Source organism: Akebia trifoliata, chromosome 3 (genome assembly GCF_017979445.1).
Source record: "Akebia trifoliata isolate Shusen 1 chromosome 3, ASM1797944v1, whole genome shotgun sequence".
NCBI classification, from domain to species: domain Eukaryota; kingdom Viridiplantae; phylum Streptophyta; class Magnoliopsida; order Ranunculales; family Lardizabalaceae; genus Akebia; species Akebia trifoliata.
The window spans coordinates 36,817,673-36,826,050 of record NC_141377.1 but is presented as its reverse complement, the minus strand read 5'-3'; positions in this window follow the sequence as shown (position 1 = coordinate 36,826,050).

The window sequence follows — 8,378 nt, the reverse complement described above, 5'->3', positions numbered from 1 at the left end:
TAAAGGTATTTGGGCCCTTCTTTCATAAGAATAGATCCATGACTATAAAAGTCTAAACTTTTAAAAATTATGTGATTTTGAGGCAAGACATGAGATGATCCTCATGATCTAAGTCAAAATCGATATTCTTTTACATTTAAGGGTACAATCATTTTTGGTCATTTTCTTTCTTTTATTCTAAAAATGGTCATGTTTTTAAGATTACCACCAAATTTGAAGAGAGATGGGTGCCTAACATCTTCCACAATCCCTAATTGAACCCCTTACCAAAACTCTAGGTAGATCGATTACTTTTAGGATTGTCAATAGATCGGACTAGGTTCGAGCTAAGCTTTAACTGGGTCGAACATTTTAAGGCTAAAAAACTTAGCTTGAACCCAATATCGAGCCAAACTTAAGAAATAAAACCTTAGTCCAAGCTCGATTCAACTATATTCGGGCCAAGCTAGGCTAAACCCATTTTTAAGTATTTTTTGTTGTATTAAAAGCATACTAAATAACAATAAAATGATCAAAATAATATTGTATCATTAGATTTGACAAAATTAATTGCATTCTATATTATTTTATGGGTACCATTATTAATTTATTAAAAAAATATTATGTAATATATTTTAATATGGTATAGTGCCGCCCAATAGGCCTATGTTCAAAATCCAAACTCGAACCTATAATAACGTGGTCTTAGTTTGGCTCGATAACTGAATGTTCTAAATTACTAAATTAAACCCAATCCATGGCGGGGTTGGGATTTGGACCGGATCGGGCCAAACCCCAACCCATTGACATCCCTAATTATCTTATCCAATTTTGAGAGTCACTATGAGGCCCAAAAATCAAAATTTCAAAACTATTATCCAGGTGGTCATTCACACTCTTTTCAAAAAATGAATGGTGGTGACTCCAATCCACATAGTGTTGATTTTTCGAACTTGAAAATCACATAGATATAATGATAATTCTCCTGAGATTACTATAAATGCATTACTACATTGTCTAATATATATATATATACACATGATTGACGTTGATGTGTATTCACCTCCTACTCAAATTAAAATAAAAGATTCATAAGACTGACAATAAGACAAAATATATTAGACCTAATAGACGGCAAACTAAATAAGAAACAAAAATGATAAAATTAAAAATGAATATATTCATGAAATATTATAGTTTATTTTTGTTTTGTTATTGTTGTTGTTGCTTATGATGGGTATCCTCGCCCTTTGGGTGAGACTAATCCCATCATCACACGCACTGCCCCCTCAAAAAGTCCTACGTGCATCTAGTTGACTCAAGGGTCAATTGGACCCTAGAGGGTGCCCCAAGGAAAAAATATAGTAGAACCTAATAAATGATAAACTAAGAAAATTTTCATTGAAATGGTTTAATCATTTGTAAAGGGAAAGGATCAAATACGTGTAGACCAACATTGCCCAGTTGCACCTCAACATAAAAAATACTTAATTTTTTTAAATTTATATTACTTCTGCTAAATTGCACACCTCTCCCTATTTGTTTGTTTTTTTTTTTTTTTTTTTTTAATTTTTAAATTTTTTTAAACTCTCTTTGTTGGTATGAAAAAGGTAAATTCTATCTTTTTGTTTCTCCATTGAAGAGTAAGAACAAGAAGAAAAGATGAAGCACAATTTTTCTTTTTCATAGAGTGAAATCATACCAATAGGGTGCAATGAAAATTTTTAAATGAGATTGTAATTGATTCTGAAGAGAAATTGTTTTTAATACATTAATATTAATAGGATATTTATAAAGAATATATTAACCAAGATATGAAAACATCCTAATATAAATATTCTAATTTATTAGTACAACCTAATGTAGAATATCCTAATTGATATTGCTATATATTACTTTCCATCACTACCTTCCTTTTGTGATAAGATACAATGTATATCCTCCTGTATTTTTTTTTTTTTTTTTGTGACATATTCTCTTACCGATTTTAAGTATCTACAAGTTGTAAAAGAATTCTTTCATAAAAAGAATGTATCTCTCTAAACAATGGGAGAACATGACTCTTTAGAAATGACATATTTGTATTTAATTCCAAAATGCATATGGAAAAAACATTTGGGACAAAGAAACTCGGGAACCCTTATTCGGATTCTGTTTTGCAAATATGGGAATAATATTTGATCTCAGTATTCTCTAATAGACTTGTGTAAAATGACCTAAATGTCCTCTTCAACCTATATCAAAACTAGTATCTTGAATGTAGGGATCAGTACAAATTTCCTAGAGATTCATTCATTATCTTCGACCTTTTTTTGTTGACAAATTGTCTTCCCACCTTACTACCTTAGTTGTTTGTTTGATGGGCATCCTCAAACGTTGCTTGAAGCTAGAACTTTCCTTGCAAATAAGTTGGACGAACACAAATATAACCATAGTTTTAAAACTCAAAAATTTGACTCAACATGAAGATCCATCAATCAAACCAATGAGTTGACTCAGATGACTTTTTTTTTTTTTATGATAGGGTATCCCCTCCCCCCTTGGAAATGAGACTAACCCAAGTACACTTACCATTATAAACAGGTGTATCGGGTAAAATTGCAAAGTGAGAGGATTCGATCTCACGACCTTGGAAGCCTATTTCACAAAAATATTTAGCTTTTGCTCTTTCCAGAAATATTAAATATAGTCGCATAAATTGTATATTTTAAACCCAACTTAATGTATTTCGGATTGATTCGACCAAGTTGAGAAGATGATGTGTCAAGTTAACTAAGGTTGCAATCTGGACAGGTTGGAGGGTAAACCCAGGCTCAACCCAAGTCATAGAATCCTCAACCCGACCATCAGGCCTGAGCTCACTAACCCAAACTTGATTTTCTAAAATCAGGTTGAGCTCGGGTAAGTCCGAGTTAGGTAATGATAGGGTTATTGAATATCTCTAATTTTATTTTAATAAATAAATAAATTTTATATTTAAAAAAAAAATACAACATAAAAAATAACTTAACCCAGGCTCGGCCATCAATCGGGTTGAGTCCAGGTCAGCCTGCCCTGGTTGCAGCCCTAAAGTTAAAAAATAAAAAGATGGTTTCAGTCGATCGAGTCAACTCGGCTGAGTTTCAAGTCGAATCAGACGAGTTTTAAAACAATAAATATAACACGTGAAAAGTGAAGACATGGGATAGTGACAGTGACAGAGATAGACATGCCGTTACTAATTGAGCTCCTCACGTCTCTCTTTTTGTCTAACTTTACTTACAAAGTGTCTTGTAAGAAACTCCTTACAATAGGATAGACTGATTGAAGTGGGGTTTCTTTCTCTCTCTTCTCTCCACCTGTACTATCTATTAGATCTCCACGTGGATTTTAACTGATTTATTTATAATAATAAAAAGAGTGTAGTGTGGGGAAAGGAGCTGAGCTGTCTTTTTGATGAACATAACGTCCGTTAAAAGCAGAAAAACATGAGGTTGTTAAGAGGACTCACTTTACAGGTTACTCAGCCTTGGGGAAGATTCAACCTAGACTTTGCTTCATGCAAATACCCACTTATTTTAATTAAACTACGAAAATGCCCTTACATCTCTATGCAAAACTATATCATACTTTATTGAGTTAATTTAATTAAGTGTAATAATTAATTATTATGTTTTCTCATCATGTTCTATAATATATTTTGAATATGAACTATGTTTGACATTTGAAATTTAATTATATTTTCAAAAAGAATAAATTAAATAAAGAGTTTCTTTAGATTTTGAATTTTGTTTTGGAATAACAAAACAATTTCAATAACCTTATCATTCATTAATATCACACGGTCAATTATTTCAAATATTTCTTTGTATTTTCTTACCATGTCTACCAAAAAATTAAAAATAAAATTAATCCGTTATATAAAGAGGGGAAAAAAAAAAGACAACAATAACTTCACTCATCTTGAAATTTTTTTTTTATACCAAAAATTGATTTTAATTAGGGTTTAGGGTCGTTTCAGATGATTATCAAACGGAACTTTGAGTCTTCAATGAGATATGTAAACTACTTTCTTTTATTTTTAAGATAATCTTTAAATTTTCTTTAAACTAAATGCTTATACAAGCAATTATTAAACGCCATGAACATCCCTCATAATCAAATTATTAGACCAATAATTGATTATTGATTATTGATTTTACATTAAAATTAGGAGATAGGTTACCAAATGGCATAACAGTATAGGGCCCAAAATTCTTGTTTAACTAATGTTATTTACGTTCTTTTACATTATTGTAAACTATTGTTTTTACATATTTGAGTGATTGAAAAGCTTCAAAATCATAGTTCAATTAGTAATTATCTTTACTAACCCCAAGGATTTGGCCTAGTGGCAAGCCGAGCCTTGATAAGCTCCTCGGGTAGGGTAGGTCAAGTGTTCGCAACCCCACGAAGCAATGAATTCCTTAGGGCCACCCTCTAAGATACAATTGACCCTCGACTCCACCAGTTGCAAATAAGACTTTCTGAGAGGGTGGTGTGTGTGATTGTGGGATTAGTCTCACCCGAAGAGTGGGGATACCCAAGATAAGAAAAAAAAAATCTTTGTAAGAATAATCTAACAATGGGTTACTAAAAATAACGCCAACATTGGATCATTGCTTTTTTGATGTCTTTAAAAGGTTTAATAACATAAAGTGTGGTTAATTTTAGGTAAAATGAATAATGTTGGATTTGATTTTCAAAACCTTAAGATTTAGGTAGAGTTTGATGGAAAGAAATCAAAATTAGAAGAAAACTATCAATAATAGATAATTTTTTCTAATTAATCTTATTATTAATCCTAATCTTGATGGGAATTAGATAAAGAATTATGTTATGGTGTATATCATCCACACCACATTACGATAGGATGCATTCACAATATATCTACTAATACTCTATTACAGCTCCCCCACAATCTCATGGTGATCAAATGATAAATTGATAAGAGTCGTGATTTTAGGACCCCCCCTCTGACTCATGCTCCCTGACGTGGCATACATGGGCTAAAACCATAGATTTTTTCCCCCTTTGGATGCACAATTGTACATCCCCATAAATATGTGCAATTGTGTATCCCTAGAAAAATAATCTATGGTTCTAGCACATGTTACATCAGGGGCATGTGTCAGAACGGGGCATCATAAAATCATTATTCAATTGACAATCATGTGTTTGAGAAAAAGATTAAAATACCGAAGTATCCATCAGATGATCACCATTGGGCCCTAAAATGGGCTCAACATTAGCTGCATCATAGGCATGTTCTCATTGGCTACATGTTCCTTTTGGGTCTTAAATGGTGTCATTATCGGTTGGATCTTTTTAGATACATTTGTGAAATGGCAGCCAAGGCATTTGCGATGCTCGCAAGATTCTCCATTAGCGACTCTCGTAAAATAGAAGTACTGAGGCTGACTAGATTTAGAGAGAATAAACTAAGTTACGATTACACTCGCGAACCATAGGATTTTCATTATCCTTTGCTTCAATAAACTCAGGAGGTAGATTTCTTGATCCATCAACATACTTAAAAAGATCTTGATGTTTCATGTATGAATATATTTGCTTATCTAGATAAGATAAATAAATAAAAAAACCCTTAATCAAGATAACATCAATAATATATAATAAAATGTATTATTATCTTTTAAAATTCTCTTGACAAATTGCAAAATGTATAATAATATAAAAGCCTAAAGTTTTGAGAAGTACTTATCTAGTAATGATGTATTTGTATATTCATTTATTAAATATTGAAAAGTATATAAAATGAGAGGAAGAATATTGAAGATAAAGATAAATTGAAAATTTTCTATGTAAATACTATAAAGGTTAGGTTCTTTCATTCAAAAGATGTTTGGACATATTCAATGAAGGCTATCCTAATTAGGAGAAACATTCAAGTTGAAGGTCCTAAAAGAACAAGAGCAAGATCCAAAAGAGCGTGGCTGGAGATAATTAAAAAAAGCATATATTAATTATTCACTCTCAATTACAGAAGACTTGAATTTGAAAGAGTGGAATGGAGGAAAATGATTCATTCAGTCGACTAATGTTGTGCCAAAATCTTAACTTCTTCTTTTGGTATTCATTTATGCTAAGATTGTCTTTTATTTATTTATTTATTTAAGATAGCATATGCATGTTGGGTGAAATCGAATTTTCAATGCAATGAGCAACGTCATGATTCGTCGCATGATCTTTCTAAGCCTTCATAATCGTTTTTATTTTGACAGAGTGGAATGGAGTAAAATGATTCATTTAGTTGATTGGTGCTGTGTCAAAATCTTAACTTCTTTAAGTAGTCATTTATACTACGTTTGTTTGTTTTTTGAACATGGCATATGCATTTTGGGTGAAATCGAATTTTCTGTTCAAGGGGCAACGTAGTGATTCGTCGCGTGATCTTTCCAACCCTTTAGGATAGTGTTTTTGACTCATTCATCTTTTTAATATTTTCTAACTTTCTCTTCTATTTTTTTTATCTCTATTTTTATTTTTAGTTTATTATTATATTATGGGGGGGGTTGGTATGTTCATATATATATATAGGGGAGTGTTCAGAAGCCCTACGGAGAGCCAAACATTTTTCAAAATAAGGGTTAGAAGTTTCAAAATGGGCTGATTTTTTCTGAGGATGATCTTTATGGTGAAGAGATCATCCTTACAAAAAATCAGCTCATTCCAAAACTTTTAACCCTAATTTACAAGTTAAAGAATTATGGACTGTTCGATTTTTGTAAACCACTTTTGATGGGGTTATAAATTTTGAAATGGGCTGAGTTTTTGTGAGGATGATCTGCTCATCATAGATATTACCCTCACAAAAAATAAGCCCATTCCAAAACTTCTAACCCATACAGTGAAAAACTGTTTGGCACAATGTTTGGCTCGCTTTACAACCTCCGAACGCCACCCATATATATACCCCAAAACTTTTGGATCCCCTACATCACTAACCTCAAAACTTTTGGTTCCATCTAGGACAGGTGATCTTTTCTATTATGAAGAGTATCATTGGGTGATTTTTCTTCTTAGCTAGAGAATTTCCATAATGATCAATAAGAAAAGTAATCCTTCTTATTCAATCAATATATTTTGGAGGATCCTTCCTTTTTGAGAAATTTCCACATTGAGTGAGTCAAGGAGATCTTCCTAAGTAGAGTGAAGAAATATTCTTGACAAACATGGAAGTCATTAAAATAAAGAATTATCATATAATGATGTGGAAATAAGGGGATTGTCATGGGCCAATCCGCCATGGGATTGGACCGAACGGTCTATAGGTCTTAAGGTGATTATTGTATTTCTAAAAAAAGTAAAAAAAATGACGATTAAGCATATAAGTGGTTCAAAACCCGCCTTCATGTACTAATTACATCATTTTCACATTAAGATCATTAAGATATAGATTAGTTTATAGTCTATAATTAAGTTAAGAGTTTCTAATATTACAAAATATTAATATTGAATCTGGGCCATATCCCTCTATGATTATCATGGCATCGGCGATACTTGATGTGGGTCCCACCTCAAGCAGAGATCAGCTTGATGATTGTGCATGGTTCATGCAAAAAACATGAGTTAGGATGGAAAGAAGTTTTAGATAACCGTTTTATAGAATCTAAAGGAATATATAGTTGAAACTAAAATACCTAACCCTAGTTGGTGCTTGGTGGTCCCTGATAGAGAGGGTATTATAGTTATTTTTTTGATAAAATTATGGTATCTTGTAATTCTTTAGAAACAAGGGTGTTTTCTTTTTCATGATGTTTTCCTAACCCTAAGTTCACAAACTTCCCCAACTTTTTAACGAAAAGATATGTGAGAAAACGTAGAGGAAACAAGATCCCTGCAAATGAAGAGGAATGTTTCAGCAATTTTAGGCCTAAAGCTTGCAAATAAGTTGGAGAAATAAAGTAGTATCAAAACTGGACCAGACTGGCGGTCCAACCAGTTTGGTTTGGATTTTGTAAGAAAATAAGGATTTTAAATGGGTCATTGAACGAACCATCTGTTGTTCGTTTTCATTCGATCAAGGATTTGGGTTTCAATAAGGAATAAAAGAAGATAATAACGATTTATGGACAGAACCGATGATTGGACCAAACATTTATCAAATTGGTTAGATTGATTCAATTTGGTTGGACTGATTTTCATTTTTCAACCTTAAAAATACTTTTTTTTTCTTAAATTACTTCCATTTATTTTCATAAAAAGATGGAATTCTAATTGACCGATTTTATTACAAAACCCAGTCGATCCTGGTCAAATCGCTCGTTGGTCTGATTGACATTTAGAACGCTGGGTAATTTATAAAGAAAGAAAGAACATATTATTTCTATTAAATTCTTTTTATTTTTATTTTTTATAAC